The following is a 15,577-nucleotide window of genomic DNA, read 5'->3' as shown; positions in this document are numbered from 1 at the left end:
TCGCCGCGGCCTCAGCGACCCCCGCCGGCACGCCGCCGCGCCTCCTCCCCTCCCCCGCCGCCCCCGCCGCCGCCGCCGGGGGCCCGGGAGGTCTCGTCGGCGCCCCCCCGCGTGCCCTCGGCCTCCCCCAGCTCCGCGCCCGTCCCGCCCCGGCCCTCCCTCGCGCCCCTCCCCACCCCTGCGCCCCCTCGCCCCCTCTCCCGGGTCTCCAGACTGTCCCCTCCTCCCCCACCCCCAGCCCGCACCTCCCCAGCTCCTTTGCGGCCGGGCGACCGCTCCTCCTCCCCACTTGCTTTCGCGCAGGTTTTAAGGTACGTCGTTGTGCGTAGAATCACAATGGGTGACTAGGCTCGTTTCCTCCCCCCCACCACAGGAGGGAACACCCAGCCGAAATTCAGTGAGGTGCCCTGAGTCCCAGCCGTGGAGGGGTGCCTCTGACCTCCCAGGATCACGCTTTCAGATTCAGGAGTAGCTGTTGTTACTTTTAGCGGAGTCTAGAAGTGCCGGCTCCTGCACAAGCTCCATTCTCTGTTTTCGGCAACGCATTGATGCCACGGGTATTTCTTCAGTGAAGCCTCGGCAATGCGGTGTTGAACAACACCAAGTTTCTGTTCCTGGAAGTTTAAGTCTAGTGGTGGGAGGCAGGTCGTCTCAAGGAAACAAACGAGCAAGATAATTTGAGATCAGTGTTAGGAACAAAATAGAACGTGTGAAAGTGTGGAGGGAGGCTGTGTTATATCAGGTGGTCAGTGCTTTAGGAACCTTTACTTTGCAGAGATGGCATTTGCTCTGGGTGTTGAGTTAGAGGACGGAGGGAGGAAGGCACGGTTAGGGGGCAAAGCCTTAAAACTGTTCAAATATTTCTATTCCAGGAATGGAAACACAAGACTGACTTTTTTTTTTTAAGTTTACTTATTTTTCTTTTTAGTAATCTTCACACCCAAGGTGGGGCTCGAACTCATGACTCTGAGATCAAGAGTTGCATGCTGTTTTGACTGAGTCAGCCAGGCATCGCAAGACAGACATCTGAGTGCTTATTTCACCTGTAACATGGGCCTGGAAGATTGGCATGAGTTGTTAAAATAACGTGTGTCCACTACAATGCCAGCCACAGGGTAAGTGTATCTGACCTGGGGGACTGGATGGTGGGGTGGGGGCTGGGGGGCTGGAGGGGGCGTTTAATGGTAGGAGGCACTGCACTTAGATGGGGTGCCTGGGAGGCTCAGTCTCTTAAGCATCCTACTTTGCCTCAGGTCTTGATCTCACAGTTCATGAGTTCGAGCCCTCATTGGGCTCTATGCTGACAGCTCAGAACCTGGAGCCTGTTTCAGATTCTGTATCTCCCCCCCCCGCCCCTCCCCCACTCTCAAAAATAAACATTTTAAGAAAGAAAGGAAGGAAGGAAGGAAGGAAGGAAGGAAGGAAGGAAGGCAGGCATTGAATAGGTTGTGATATTTATTCATGATTAAGAAAGAATGAAAACAGGGGCGCCTGAGTGGCTCGGTGGGTTGAGCGTTCAACTTAGGCTCAGGTCATGATCTCGTGAGTTCAAGCCCCGCCGTCAGGCTCTGTGCTGACAGCTCAGAGCCTGGAGCCTGCCTCAGATTCTGTCTCCCTCTCTCTCTTCCCCTCTCCCGCTCACACTCCACTCTGTCTCTCTTTCTCTCTCTCTCAAAGATAAACATTTAAAAATTAAAAAAAAAAAAAAAAGAGTGAAAACAAACGACTTACACATGCAGTTCATGTAGTTAGAAAAAGGCCATCAAAATAACCCAAGGAAAGCCAAGGAAGGGATTGCGTAAGGAAAAAGAACACAAACGAAAGGAGTGGAAAACTTACAAAACAGAAGTGACAAAAGAAGGGAAAAGTCTGCACAAGTCCAAGTGGGGAGACACTAGAAAACCTGAAGGTGTAGAGAAAGAACTTCTAATCTCCAACGCCGGGAATATTTGAGCTTTTAGCTGCAAAAGGGCCCTAAAAGAAAATCGTGAGGAAGTTTGGCTTAGGAAAAAAAAAAAAAATGTTTAGACAAACAAACAAAACAGCAGAGGAATCATCCTGTCATCGGGGAGAAAAAAAGCTGAGTGTTGTGGTCACATCAACAGGCCCCACAAAAGCTGTCGACTAATTGCAGCTTTGCTAAAGTTCGTTGATGACAAATGAGTAAGTAAGTGCCGAGCTGTGGGAGGTGTCTGGGCGGCTGGGCCTAACACGGGCATTTCTCCATACATAGGCATTCGCGGGGCCTAGTGCGGTAAGGGCTCTGAGTTCACGGTAACACCTCAGAGGATGTACGTGGACAAGAGATTCAGGAAGGGCTTGTGTGCTGGGGCTTGCCTTCTAGGGATCCTGCAGAAGTCAGGGTCTGAAGAAGCCTGAGATAGACCCTGTGGCGGGACGCCGGGCTGTCACAGTCATTCCGGCCTGGAAAAGCTGAGCTGGTGATGAGGGAGCATCAGGCGAGCCGAGGGGGGAAGCACAAGCTGGCATCACCCCCCTCCCCCTCCCCCCCCCCCCCAGGTTGGATACTGGTGGCATTCCTCAGGCACCTTGGCTGCCCAAGGACAAAGGGGAGGAGAGAAAACAAATAGTTAACTGATGGAGACCCCAGTGCTGCAGACTGGAGTCTCCATCAGTTTACAAATATCTTAGTAAATTCCAAGAAAAAGGCAATCTTATCAACAGCCTAATCTCCAGAAACCTCATATCCTGGAGCCCCAACGTCACCCTCCCGTCCACAGTGATGTGGGAACAAAGGCAAGAAGGAAATGGCAGGTAAGATTAAACTTCCTTATAACCTGCAGCCCATTGGCAAATACTTGAGGCACATACAGAATAGAACATTTCTCCAGAAACCCCCTGCTGTCCTGATGTTAATGCCTTACGGGAGGGAAAACCACCTTTGCTTGAAGACAGCAAGGCCTCAGGTCCTGGGAGTCCTCCTTAGCACATCCCAGTCCCTCTGGAGGCCTCCCATTTGACTCTGTCTCCCCAACTCCGTAGTATATGACTGGTCACTCTGCACAACCCTCGTGCAGCTCTTTCTGTCCATGAATTCTACCCCTGTGCCTTAATAAAATGGCCATTTAAAAAAAAATTTTTTTTTAATTTTGTTTTGACATTTGCTCATTTTAGAGAGACAGAGCATGAGTAGGGGAGGGGCAGAGAGAGAAGGAGACACAGAATCCGAAGCAGGCTCCAGGCCCCGGGCTGTCAGCACAGAGCCCGATGTGGGGCTCAAACTCACGAACTGTGAGATCATGACCTGAGCCGAAGTCAGACGTTTAACTGACTGAGCTACCCAGGCGCCCCAGTAAAATCACCCTTTTGCACCGAAGACGTCTCAAGAATTCTTTCTTAGCTGTTAACTCCGAACACCCACCAGCCCAAGACCTCATCACTGCCACTTGTGGCCACATGGATGAACCCAGGGGTAGGTGGATTAGAGAGTGGACAAAAAGTGTCCCCCCCCCCCCCCCAGCTGCTAGAAGAACAGAATTGTCATTAACTGAGATGATTGGGAGGACCGTAAGGGAAACAGGTTTGGGGGAGAATATTAGAGTTGTTTTGGGATACATTAAATTGGTTATATCTTTGAGACGTCCAGTGGGAGTTGATAAGGAAGCAGTTAGGTGTACAGATTTTGAGTATGTAGTGCAGGTCTGGGCTGGAGATACAAAATTTGGAAATGTTTATTTATTTAAGTTTGAGGGGGGGGAATTGCAGGGGAAGGGCAGAGAGAGAGAGAGAGAGAGAGAGAGAGAGAATCCCAAGCAGGCTCCGTGCTCAGCGAGGAGCCTGACATGGGGCTCCATCCCTGGGATTATGACTTGAGCCGAAACCAAGAGTCTGACGTGTAACCGTGTCACCAACTGAGCCACCCAGGCGCCCCGGGAGTCATCCTTTAAATTCTGCACATAGTATAAACTCACTAGGGGGGTGAATTTAGATGAGAGGAATCTGAAATCTGAGTTCTGGAGTCCCCCCACTTTCTAGGCTGAGGAGGCAACACTGAGGGAGCCTGAGGGGGAAGGTAAGTTAGTTAGGGTGAGTGTGGGGTCAGCTGGAAGTCAGCCAGTTGTGTTCCAAAGAGGGAGTAATTAAGTGAGTCAAATTCTACTGACAGATGGGACTGAGAACTGCCTGAAAATTATTTCTAATTGCACAAAACAAACCCCCTATGAAATAGGTTATTTTTTATTTTCAATGTATAGTTGAAAAAATCTGGAGATGGTTTTGCCCCCGGATCCCATAGTTACTCAGGAACAGAATTAGTGATTCACAATGCTAGATGAAGTTTACATAATGCTTTCTGTCCGAGGAAACGTCTGTGAGTAGAATTCAACTTATCCAGGACAAGAACATCAGGGGAAAAAGAAAGAGAAGGTCTCAACTAAAGTAGGGTTATGGACCCTACAGAGGAGGCAGAAGTCAGAAAATACAAGGCCATGTTGTTGTTGTTGTTGTTGTTTTTTAAATGTTTGTTTATTTTTGAGAGAACGACAGAGCGAGAGTGAGAGAGGGGCAGAGAGAGAGGGAGATACAGAATCCGAAGCAGGCTCCAGGCTCTGAGCTGTCAGCACAGAGCCCGTTGCGGGGTTGAACTCGTGAACTGTGAGATCATGACCTGAGTCGAAGTTGAACGCTAACCGACTGAGCCACCCAGGCAGCCCAAGCCCATATTTTTTTTTTTAAACACTTTGCAAAAGCAACAGAAGAAGGAGCCTTGGGAAATTAAATCAATGAGAATATTTGGGAAAGCTCTGAGAAAGAAGAAAATGAGGCCAGCCCTACCAGTCATTAAAACATAAAAGACTTGGGGTTCCTGGGTGGCCCAGTCGGTTAAGCGGTTGACTCGGGCTCAGGTCATGATCTCAGGGTTTGTGGGTTCGAGCACCACATTAGGCTCTGTGCTGACAGCTCGGAGCCTGGAGCCTGCTTCGGATTCTGTGTCTCCCTCTCTCTCTCTGCCCTCCCCCACTCATGCTCCGTCTCTCTCTCAAAAGTAAATAACCATTTAAAAAAATTTAAAAAAAACATTATAAGCTTGTACAATAAGATTATGGTGTTGGGACATGAATACATAGATCAATGAAACAGAGTAGAAAATCCAAAAATAATTGCATCTGGAAATTTAATATGTGATAAAGCTGGCATCTGAAATCAATGGAGGAAAAAGTCCTTCTTTGTAAATAGTATTGGGGTAAATAGGTAGCCAGACAGTCATATCCGTTTCTCTACACAAGATGAATTCCGGATGGGTCAAAGATTTAAAAACTTTTTAAAGAAACAAAGCTGTATAATTACTAGAAGGAAGTAAGAGCAGATTCCTCCATAATTAAGGAATTGGGGAAACTTCCTGAACTCAAAATCCGGAGGCAATTAAGGAAAAGACTGAAATTGGGACTATACAAAACAACAGTGACAATAAAATTTTTGCGTTAGCGAAACACATCATAAGCAAAATAAAAAGACAAGTTAAAAACTGTGATAGGTATTTCTGACTTACAAAGGATTAATGTTGTCTGATTGTGTTCTGGAGAGCAAGGAGGACTCCTGGTTCACAGTCTTTGCCAATTGTCATGGTGTAAATCCTCCCACCACAGTAGATTTTAAGTTGCCAAAATGCGCTCACCTGTACCCATGTGACATCAGCTGGGTCACAAAATTCCTGACGATTTAACAATCGGCGCTTGTAGGCGGGCTCTCAGCACATCACCATCAGTATCCTTCGTAAATATACGAAGGGCTTCATCACTTGGAGAAGAAAAGGAAAACCATCACCTTGTGGAAAATAGACAGGAGATACACACACACAATTCACACACACACAATAATGAAAATAAAGGACCTTTAAATATGTGAAAAGATGTACAGTCACACTTAAAGGAAATGCAAATGAAAACTGCACGAAGATACTATTCCCCAACTCTCAGATTGGCAGAAATCTAAAAGTTTAGACAGCAAAACGTGTTGACAAAGCAGTCAGGGAACAAGCACTTTAATTTTTTGCTGGTGGGAACGCAAAAATGGTATAATCCAGGGGGAGGGGAATTTGGCACTATCTAGTAAAATTGCATAGATAATAACTTGTCGATCCAAATATCCCACTTTTAGGCCTCAAGCCTAAAGATCCACTGACAAAAATACAAAAAGATACATAAGGTTGCTCAGTGACCACTGTTTGCAAAACCAAAAAAGTGGAAACAACTTCAATGATCATCCATCACAGAATGCTTTCATAAACTAGGACCCGTTCACATACTAGAATTAGTACATAGCTCTAAAAACAAGTAAGAAATACCTCTATGTACTGCTATGACATGATATCCAGTGAAAAAAAGCAGGATTGCCAAACTAAGGTAATATACTACCATTTAACTAAAAGGGGAAGAGGAAATGAATATCCCGTATTTTAAGATTTCATCTTTTAGTAATCTCTACACCCAACAAACGTGGGACTCGAATTTACAACGTTGAGATTAAGAATTGTATGCTCCACTGACTGAGCCAGGCAGGCGCCCCTACCTTATATATTTTTTAGAAATACATAAGGGGTCCCTGGCTGGCTTAGTAGAGCATGCAACTCAGGGTCATGAATTCGAGCCCCACCTTGGGCACAGAGATTACTTAAAAAAAAAAAAGAAAGAAAGAAAGAAAGGAAAGAAAGAAAGAGAAAGAAAGAAAGAGAAAGAAAGAAAGAAAGAAAGAAAGAAAGAAAGAAAGAAAGAAAGAAAAAGAAATTGAAGAAGAAAGATAAAAACAAAGTTAAAAGAACAAATTAAAAAACAAAAAATGCTGATTACCTCTGGGGGGGGAATGGAGCAGAGAGATAGAGACGGAGATCAGACTTCTCTCTGATTATGGTTTAACGGTTTGACTTTGTTAGTTATGCAACAAGATTTAATTTTTCAAAAATATTTTCAAAAGCAAGACCTACAAGTCAAAGGCAAAAATGAAACAATTGAACTTGGTTGTGTAATGACCTTGTTCTATTTTTATAAATGGCTACTGCTCTTGTTTTATCTTTTTTTAATGTTTGTTTATTTTTTGAGAGAGAGATACAGTGCGAGCAGGGGAGGGGCAGAGAGACACACACACACACACACACACACACAATCCAAAGCAGGCTCCAGGCTCCGAGCTGTTGGCACAGAGCCTGATGCGGGGCTCGAACTCACGAACTGTGAGATCATGACCTGAGCTGAAGTCAGCCGCTTAACCAACTGAGCCACCCAGGCACCCGCTACTGCTCTTTGAATAATATGTAGAAATATGAGTAGCTTCCTTTGCTCTGAGGTAACCCATGTTCTGAAGTTTTCTCCTGGAATTTTCTATACTGTCTCACATATCTAACTCTGGAGTTCCTTCCAGGTGACAAATACCATAACCTTGCTGGAGGGACATACTTCCCAGCCTATTTTCTCCTAGCCAGAGGCATCTCCTGTCCTTTGAGACAAAACTACTCCCATCACAGCACTGACTTCCCCTCAGAAACAAGACACTGTGTTATTCTCCTAATAATCCCCCTTCACTGCTGGAGCCGTGGTCCATCCAGGGTATGTCTGTCCCAGGACCGAGGGATAAGGTAATCATACACCCATGAGGGTCATTCTTCTCCTCGAAATTCGAGTTTCCTGGATCACAGGATTTGTAGTTGCAAGTAGCTAAGTTCGACTCTCACAGGTTGGGGGACCTCAAACAAAATAATTAACTTCTCTTCGCTTCAGTCCCCTCATTTTTGAAACCGGGGAAAGGTAACACCAATCTTTGGGGGTCGCTGTGAGATTTGCATAAGATGATGTAGAATGTCAGGCACACGCTTGGTGCTTCCCTCCTGTCTCCTCCCTCTGCTTCCCTTCTCTTGTTTCCCACCTTCTTTTTATTCAGTCTTCTCTCCACATCCTTCTTTCCTAAAATGAACAAGACTAAGAAACTTTGAAGATTCTTTTCAAACCCTGAGATCAGAAACACTGACAGGGTGCGGTGCATTTAGATGGGGGCTTGGCTGTCGAGGACTAGAAATCCAAAAATGCGCATAGTAGAAATGAGTTAGAGGCTGGTAGCGACTTCATGCAGAAGTTTAAGATCTAATACAAGGGAAAGGGTTCCTGGGTGGAACTATTTTAGGGTCTCAGTAATATTAGAAATTCTGAAGAGTTAAGAGCGCCAAGGTGGCTCAGTCGGTTAAGTGTCTGACTTCAATTCAAGTCATGAACCTGTGGTTCGTGGGTTCGAGCCCCACATGGGGCTCTGTGCTGACAGCTCAGAGCCTGGAGACTGCTTCTGATTCTGTGTCTCCCTCTCTCTCTGCCCCTTCCCCACTCATGCTCTGTCTCTCTCTGTCTCTCAAAAATGAATAAGTGTTAAAAAATATTTAAAAAGAAAAGAAATTCTGAAGATTTGTCCAAATGAGGGGAGGAAATAGAGAAGTGAGTGGAGGAGGTAGGGAAAAAGAAAAATTGGAAAGTAAGAAGGTTAAAATAAAGTCAGATCACACAAGTGTTGGTGAAGATGTGGAGGAATTGGGATTCTCATGCACTTCCAGTGGAAATGTAAAATGGTGCAGTAATTTGAGAACAATCCAGCGATTTCTCAGTGAAACATAGTGTTACCATATAACCCAGTTCCACTGCTAGGTATATACCCAAAGGAACTGAAAACTTAGGTCTACACAAAAACTTGTACGTGAGTGTTTATAGCAACATCGTTCATAATACCCAAAAGGTGGAAACAACTCAAACCTCCTTTGACAGATGAATAAACAGAATGTAGTATATTCATACAATGGAATTTCACTTTCCCAAAGAAGACATACAGATGGCCAACAGGTACATGAAATGATGCTCAACATCATTAATCGTCAGGGGAGTGCAAATCAAAACCATGGTGAGATACCACCCATACCTGTTAGAATGGCTATAACGTGAATGGCTAAAGACCAGAAATAGTAAATGTTGGCGGGGATGTGGAGAAAAGGGAACCCTCGTGCCTCACCGGTGGGAATGTAAATTGGCTCAGCCACTCTGAAAACCACTATGGAGTTTTCTCAAAATATTAAAAATAGAACTACCATACGATCCAGCAAGTCCACATTTGGGTATTGGTCAGAAGAAAACGAAAACCCTAATTCGAAAGGATACGTGGACCTTCATGTTCATTGCAGCATTAGTTACAATAGCCAGGACATGGAAACAACCTAATTGTCCATCGATGGATGAACGGATAAGGAAATTGTGGTGTATGCAATGGAATGTGGTATATACCAAGAAATGTGACTTAGCCATCAAAAACAATAAATCCTGGGGCGCCTGGGTGGCTCAGTCGGTTGAGCGTCCGACTTCAGCTCGGGTCATGATCTTACAGTCTGTGAGTTCGAGCCCCGCGTCGGGCTCTGTGCCGCCAGCTCAGAGCCCGGAGTCTGTTTCAGATTCTGTGTCTCCCTCTCTCTCTGCCCCTCCCCCGTTCATGCTCTCTCTCTGTCTCAAAAATAAATGTTAAAAAAAAAAAAAAAGAATAAATCCTTGCCATTTACTGCAACACTGATGGACTTTGATGGCATTATGCTAAGTGAAATAAGTCAGAGAGAGACAAATACCATGCTTCTCTTTTCTATGTGGAGTCTCACACAACATCAACAACAAGCCAAGCTCCTAGACACAGAGTACAGACTGCTGATAGCTGCCAGAGGCAAGGGTGGAGAGTGGGAGAAATGAGAGAAAGGGGTCAAAAGGTTAAAAAGAAGAAGAAAAGGGAAAAAGAGAGAGAGAGAGAAAGAGAAATTTGCCTTCCTGATTAGAAAACAAAACTCCCAAAACAAAAAATACCCTTCAAAGTGGGATACACTGGTTAAGTCAAGTGTGGTCCATCCGTATGATGAAATGCCACCTAATGGCATTCAGAAGGAAGGAGGAAGAAAACAGAATGAGGAAGCCTTTTTATACTGATAACTAAAGTTTTCCAAGATGTAAACAAAGTTAATTAATTAAAAAAAATATGTATATATATATATATATATATATATATATATATATGATCTATTGGGGTGATATAACTCTAAGATGTTAATGTAATACGCATTATAAGATGTGGGGAAGTGTTAAAATGAGAAAATGTAGGAGATCTCAATAGGTGGATAGATAGATAATGTTCTTTTCATTCACATGTGAGATATTTACAGTGACCATGTTCTGAGTCACAGCAGGATTTAACAAGATACCAAAGCATACAGAAAACAAGCCTAAAGCTAACATCATACTTAATGGTGAATATATTCTTCCGAAGGTAAGGAACAAGACAAAGATGTCTACCCTCATCATGTCTCTTTCACATTGTTCTGGAGGTGCTGGTCAATGCAATAAGGCAAGGAAGACTGGAAAGGAAGAAACACAACTGTCTCGTTCACAAATGGGGTTGTATGTGAAAAATCCTAAGGAATCTACAAAAAAGCTACTAGATCTCTCTGCCCTTCCTCCACTCACGTTCTGTTTCTCTCTCTCTCTCTCTCCCCAAAAACGAATGAACGTTAAAAAAAATTTTTAAAAGCCACTCGAACTAATGAGTTCTAGTTGCAAGATTCAGAGAAACAATGGTATTTCTATACACTAGCAACAGACCATTTCAAATAAAAAGTTTTTGCAATCAAAAAGAATGAAATCTTGCCATTTGCAACAACGTGGATGGAACTAGAGGGTATTATGCTAAGTGAGATTAGTCAGAGAAAGACAAACATCATATGACTTCACTCATGTGTGGAATTTAAGATACAAAACAGATGAACAGAAGGGAAGGGAAGCAAAAATAATATAAAAACAGGGAGGGGGACAAGACATAAGAGACTCTTAGATACAGAGAACAAACTGAGGGGTGCTGGAGGGGTTCTGGGTGGAGGGATGGGCTAAATGGGCAAGGGGCATTAAAGAGGACACTTGAGATGAGCACTGGGTGTTATACATAGGGGATGAATCACTGGGTTCTACTCCTGAAATCGTTGTTGCACTATATGCTAACTGACTTAGATGGAAAATAAAAAAAAATAAATAAAAAGCTTTTAAAATGTCATTTGAAGTAATATTTTTAAAAAATATTTATTTATTTTGGGGAAAGCACAAGTGGGAGAGGGGAGAGAGAGGGGGACAGAGGATCCAAAGCGGGCTCTGTGCTAACCGGCTGACGGCAGTGAGCCTGATGTGGGGCTCGAACTCATGAACCATGAGATCGTGACCTGAGCTGAAGTCCAACACTCAACAGACTAAGCCACCGTTGTGGCACTGTAGTAACATTAAAATAAATATTAGGGGTAAATCTAACAAACTGAATGCAAAGACTGAATATTGAACATTACAAAATATTTCCAAGAAAAATTATAGAAGACTTAAATAAATGGTTAGATGTATCGTGTTTATGCATAGAAACTCATTATTGTTATGTCAATTCTCTCCCAAATCATCTATAGATTTAACATAGTCTTGGTCACGATGTCAGTAGGTTGTGGGGTTTGTTGTTTTTGTTTTTTTTTTAATAGAAATTGATGGGTTTATTCTAAAATTTGTGGAGAAATAGAAAGAATCTAGATCAGCCAAAATAAACTTAAGAAAGAATAGGAATGGAGAACTTTAGCAGATTTCAAGATTTACTGTAAGGCTATAGTAATTAAGACAGCGTGGTGTTGATGTAAAGATAGGCATATGGATGGGACAGAATAGGGAATCCAGAAATAGACTTACATATAATAATGTCAATTCATTTTTGACAAAGAAGAAAAGGATGGTCTTTTAAACAATATTGCTAGAGGAGCGACTGGGTGGTTCGGTTAGTAGGGCATGTAACTCTTGATCTTGGGGCTGTGAGTTTGAGCCCTATGTTGGGTGTAGAGATTACTTACAAAAAATAATAATGTGGCTAGAATAATAGGATATCCTTGTGGAAAAACATGAACTCAATTCTTACTTCTCATCATATGCCGTAATTAATTCAAAGTGGATCATACGTCTCAATGTAAAAGTTAAAAATCATAAAACTTTGGGGCGCCTAGGTGGCTGAGTTGGTTAAGCATCTGGCTCTTGATTTCAGCTCAGGTCATGACCTCACAGTGCGTGGGTTCGAGTGCCACATCGGGCTCTGCAATAGGAGTGTGGAGGCCGCTTGGGATTCTCTCTGTCTCCCTCTCTCTCTGCCCCTCCCCCGCTTGTGTGCTCTGTCTCTCTCTCTCAAAATAAATCAACTTTCAAAAAGCTATAAAACTTCTGAAAGAAATGTAGGGGAAAACCTTTGTCATTTTTGTTTAGGTAAAGATTTCTTAGAACCCAAAAAGCATGAACCATAACAGAAAAACCTTATAAATTAGACTTTATTAAAAATAAAAACTTAGCAGGGTGCCTGGGTGGCTCAGTCGGTTAAGCATCCGACTTCGGTTCAGGTCATGATCTCACAGTTCATGGGTTTGAGCCCCACATCGGGCTGTGTGCTGACAGCTCAGAGCCTGGAGCCTGCTTCAGATTCTGTGTCTTCCTCTCTCTCTGTCCCTCCCCTATTCATGCACGCACGCATCTCCCTTTCTCTCTCTCTCCCTCTCTCTCTCAAAAATAAACATAAATAAATAAATAAATAAATAAATAAATACATAAATACATAAAAACTAAAAACTTAGGCCCTTTGAAAGACAATGTTTAGAAAATATGAAGGCAAGACAGACTGGAAGAAAATCTTTGCAAAACATATACTGAATGAAATGCTTATACCTAGGATAGATAAAGACCCCTTAACACCTCAATAATAACAAAACAGACAACCTGATAACAAAAAGGGAAACAAATGTGAACAAATACTTCATCAAAGAAGACCTATGATTAACATGTAGGCACTTGAAAGATGCTTAACATCATCAGGAAAATGTGGGGGTGCCTGAATGGCTCAGTTGACTGAGCACTGGACTCTTGATTTTGGCTTAGGTCATGATCCCAGGATGGTGGGATTGAGTCCTGCTCATTATGGAGCCTGCTTGAGGATCTCTCTGTCCCTCTCTGTCTCTCCCTCTGGCCCTTTCTCCCACTTGATCTCTCTCTCGCTCTCTGTCTCTCTCTCAAAAAAAAAAAAATTAAAAAGAGAAGGAAAATGTAAAATAGTACCATAATTAGATACCAGTATATCCCACCAGGATAGCTAAAATTAAAACAAAACAACAAAAAAAGCAAAGGCCTCACCAGGTAACACCGAATATTGACGAGGATGTGGGGCAACTACAGCTGATGTCAACACAAAATGATGCAGCGACTCTGGAAAACAGTTTGGCAATTTCTTGTCAAGTTAAATACACACCTACCATAAGACCAAGGAATCTCTCTCATAGGTGTTTACCCAAGAGAAATGCAACCTGTATTTCAGGAGAACCTATACAGGAGAAGTGTATCCTGTATTAGTCTGCTCCAGTGGCCACAAAATGCCATAGACTGAGAGGCTTTACTTTTTGTTTTCTCACAGCTCTGGAGGCTGGGAGTCCAAGATCAAGGTGTCGTCAGGATTGACGTCCGGTGAGAGCCCTCCTCTGGGCTTGCACACGGCCACTTTCTCACCCTGTCCTCCCATGGCCTCTGTTCCGTGCATGCCAAACTAATGCGTGTGACGTGTTCATTTGTTTTTTCACTTTTCTGTTTCATTTGAAAAAGCTGTAATGAATCTATATACTTTTTATCCAGTCATAGAATAAAACAAATCCAATCTAACATCACTTTATTTTATCTGTTTACTTATTTTAGAGAGAATGTGTGTGTGAGCAGGGGAGAGGGGCAGAGAGAGAGAGAGAGAGAGAGAATCTTAAGCAGGCTCCATACTTAGCTCAGAACCTGATGCGGGGCTTGACCCCCCAACCCTAGGAGCATGACGTGAGCTGAAATCAAGAGTCGGATGCTCAACCTACTGAGCCACCCAGGCGCCCCCATAACTTCACTTAAAAAAAATAAGGGCAGTGGATTTTTCTCAGTGTATTTTTTTTTTCAGCTTTACTGAGGCATAATTGATAACATCACCTTTTTATTATTCATACTGATTCATTTTTTTGTTTGCTTGTTTCAATTAGTACTTACGGAAGGTCAGCCACGGTTTCAGGAACATAGCGATCAACACAGCAAAACCTCTACACTCTGGAGTCTTCCTTCTGGAGAGCAGAAGAGGGTATTAATGACTGCTGTGCACAGTAATACCAAATAGTAGTAATTGAAGGAAAATTTTAATCTGTGAACAATTCTTTTCAATTATCAATATCTCTTTTCAGTCAGTATTTGCAGCCTCTGCCCCATCAAATATTCTCTTCAGAAGAGTGGGGGGCACAGCAGAAGAGCTGAGTCCCAGGCCTGGTTCTACAGACCTGAGCGAATACGAAACCTTGCTGGGCCTCCCTCTGCTCAGTAAGCGGTGATCACACGGCCTCCAAGCAGGCGGTGAGGCTCTTAGTAAAATGGGAACACTTTATCATTGTGTAAATGTAAGGCTCTTTGTGTAAATGTGTGATAATCTCTTTAGGCGAATCTTTTTATTGGAAGTGGACATTCTCTTTCTTTCTTTTTTTTTTTAATCTCTCCACCCCCAGTCTTTGACTCAAGATTTTAAAGATTGCTATTAAAAGACAAGTGTGTTAGCACATCAAGATACTATCAGGTAGCAGATAACTTTTAAAAAGTTAATTACTCAAATTTGTCCCAGTAGATGAAACTGTGATGCCTTGGGGCACCGTGAGGCTTTGCATAATGGGAAGAAGGGTTTCAGGAACACCTGGTCCTTGGCTCTTGGTGCTTAATACAAAAACAAAAGAAAACCAACAAAACCCTGTGCAGAAAGGACCCTCCCGACAAACGCTCTTCGCAGTCTCGCCTTGGGCTTGTAATTCACTGTCTGGAGAACAGCACAGAATATGTGGATGAGCCGGTGAAAAATATTTATTTCTCAGCAAGTACTAACTGATGAGCCAAACAGGAAAAGACGAACTCTGTTAGAACTTAATCTGTCCTAAACAGGAGAGGCCCACAGTGAGGAATGGAGCCCCGCAGTGGGATAAAAAATGATCGGAGCTGGGGCGCCTGGGTGGCTCGGTCCGTTAAGCATCTGACTTCCCCTGAGGTCATGATCTCCCGGTTTGTGCGTCTGAGCCCCTCTCTGGGCTCTGTGCTGACAGCTGCGACCCCTGCTGGGGATTCTCTCTCTCTCTGTCTCTCTCTCTCTCTCTCTCTCTCTCTCTCTCTCAAAATAGAGAAATAAACTTTAAAAGAAAGAAAAGAAATGATGAGGGTTCAGGGGGAGAATTCTAAGTGGCTGTGACGATCCCGTGTTCAGACTGAAGTCAAACCCGAGGGAAGAGACAGGGGTGGGGAATTTAAACAAGGAGGAAACTCATAAAGCAACTGACAAAGAGAACATGAAGTAGGAGGAAACCTGGCGATGCCTGAGCCTCGGACTCCCCGCTGGGCACGAAGCCTGCTCCTGGTGGTGGGGGGCAGTTCCTGAGATGCGCAGAAGGGGGCGCCATTTCCGTATTATTCTTCCTGCTCCTACCCTCCGAGCCCCCACATTGAAGCTCCTGGTGCTA

At 43.7% G+C, this 15,577-nt stretch overlaps 1 long non-coding RNA gene across 1 annotated transcript; it reads left to right on the top strand.

The window, feature by feature from the left end:
- Positions 1-42: 42 nt before the first annotated feature.
- On the top strand, positions 43-13,726 carry LOC122475243. The gene is made up of 3 exons (XR_006295127.1): positions 43-311; positions 929-1,115; positions 13,480-13,726. It is a non-coding gene; the product is annotated as an uncharacterized LOC122475243 (long non-coding RNA).
- Positions 13,727-15,577: the final 1,851 nt, after the last annotated feature.

The sequence above is a fragment of the Prionailurus bengalensis genome, chromosome D4, assembly GCF_016509475.1.
Source record: "Prionailurus bengalensis isolate Pbe53 chromosome D4, Fcat_Pben_1.1_paternal_pri, whole genome shotgun sequence".
In the NCBI taxonomy this organism is placed as follows: domain Eukaryota; kingdom Metazoa; phylum Chordata; class Mammalia; order Carnivora; family Felidae; genus Prionailurus; species Prionailurus bengalensis.
This window is presented reverse-complemented; position numbering and strand designations above follow the sequence as displayed.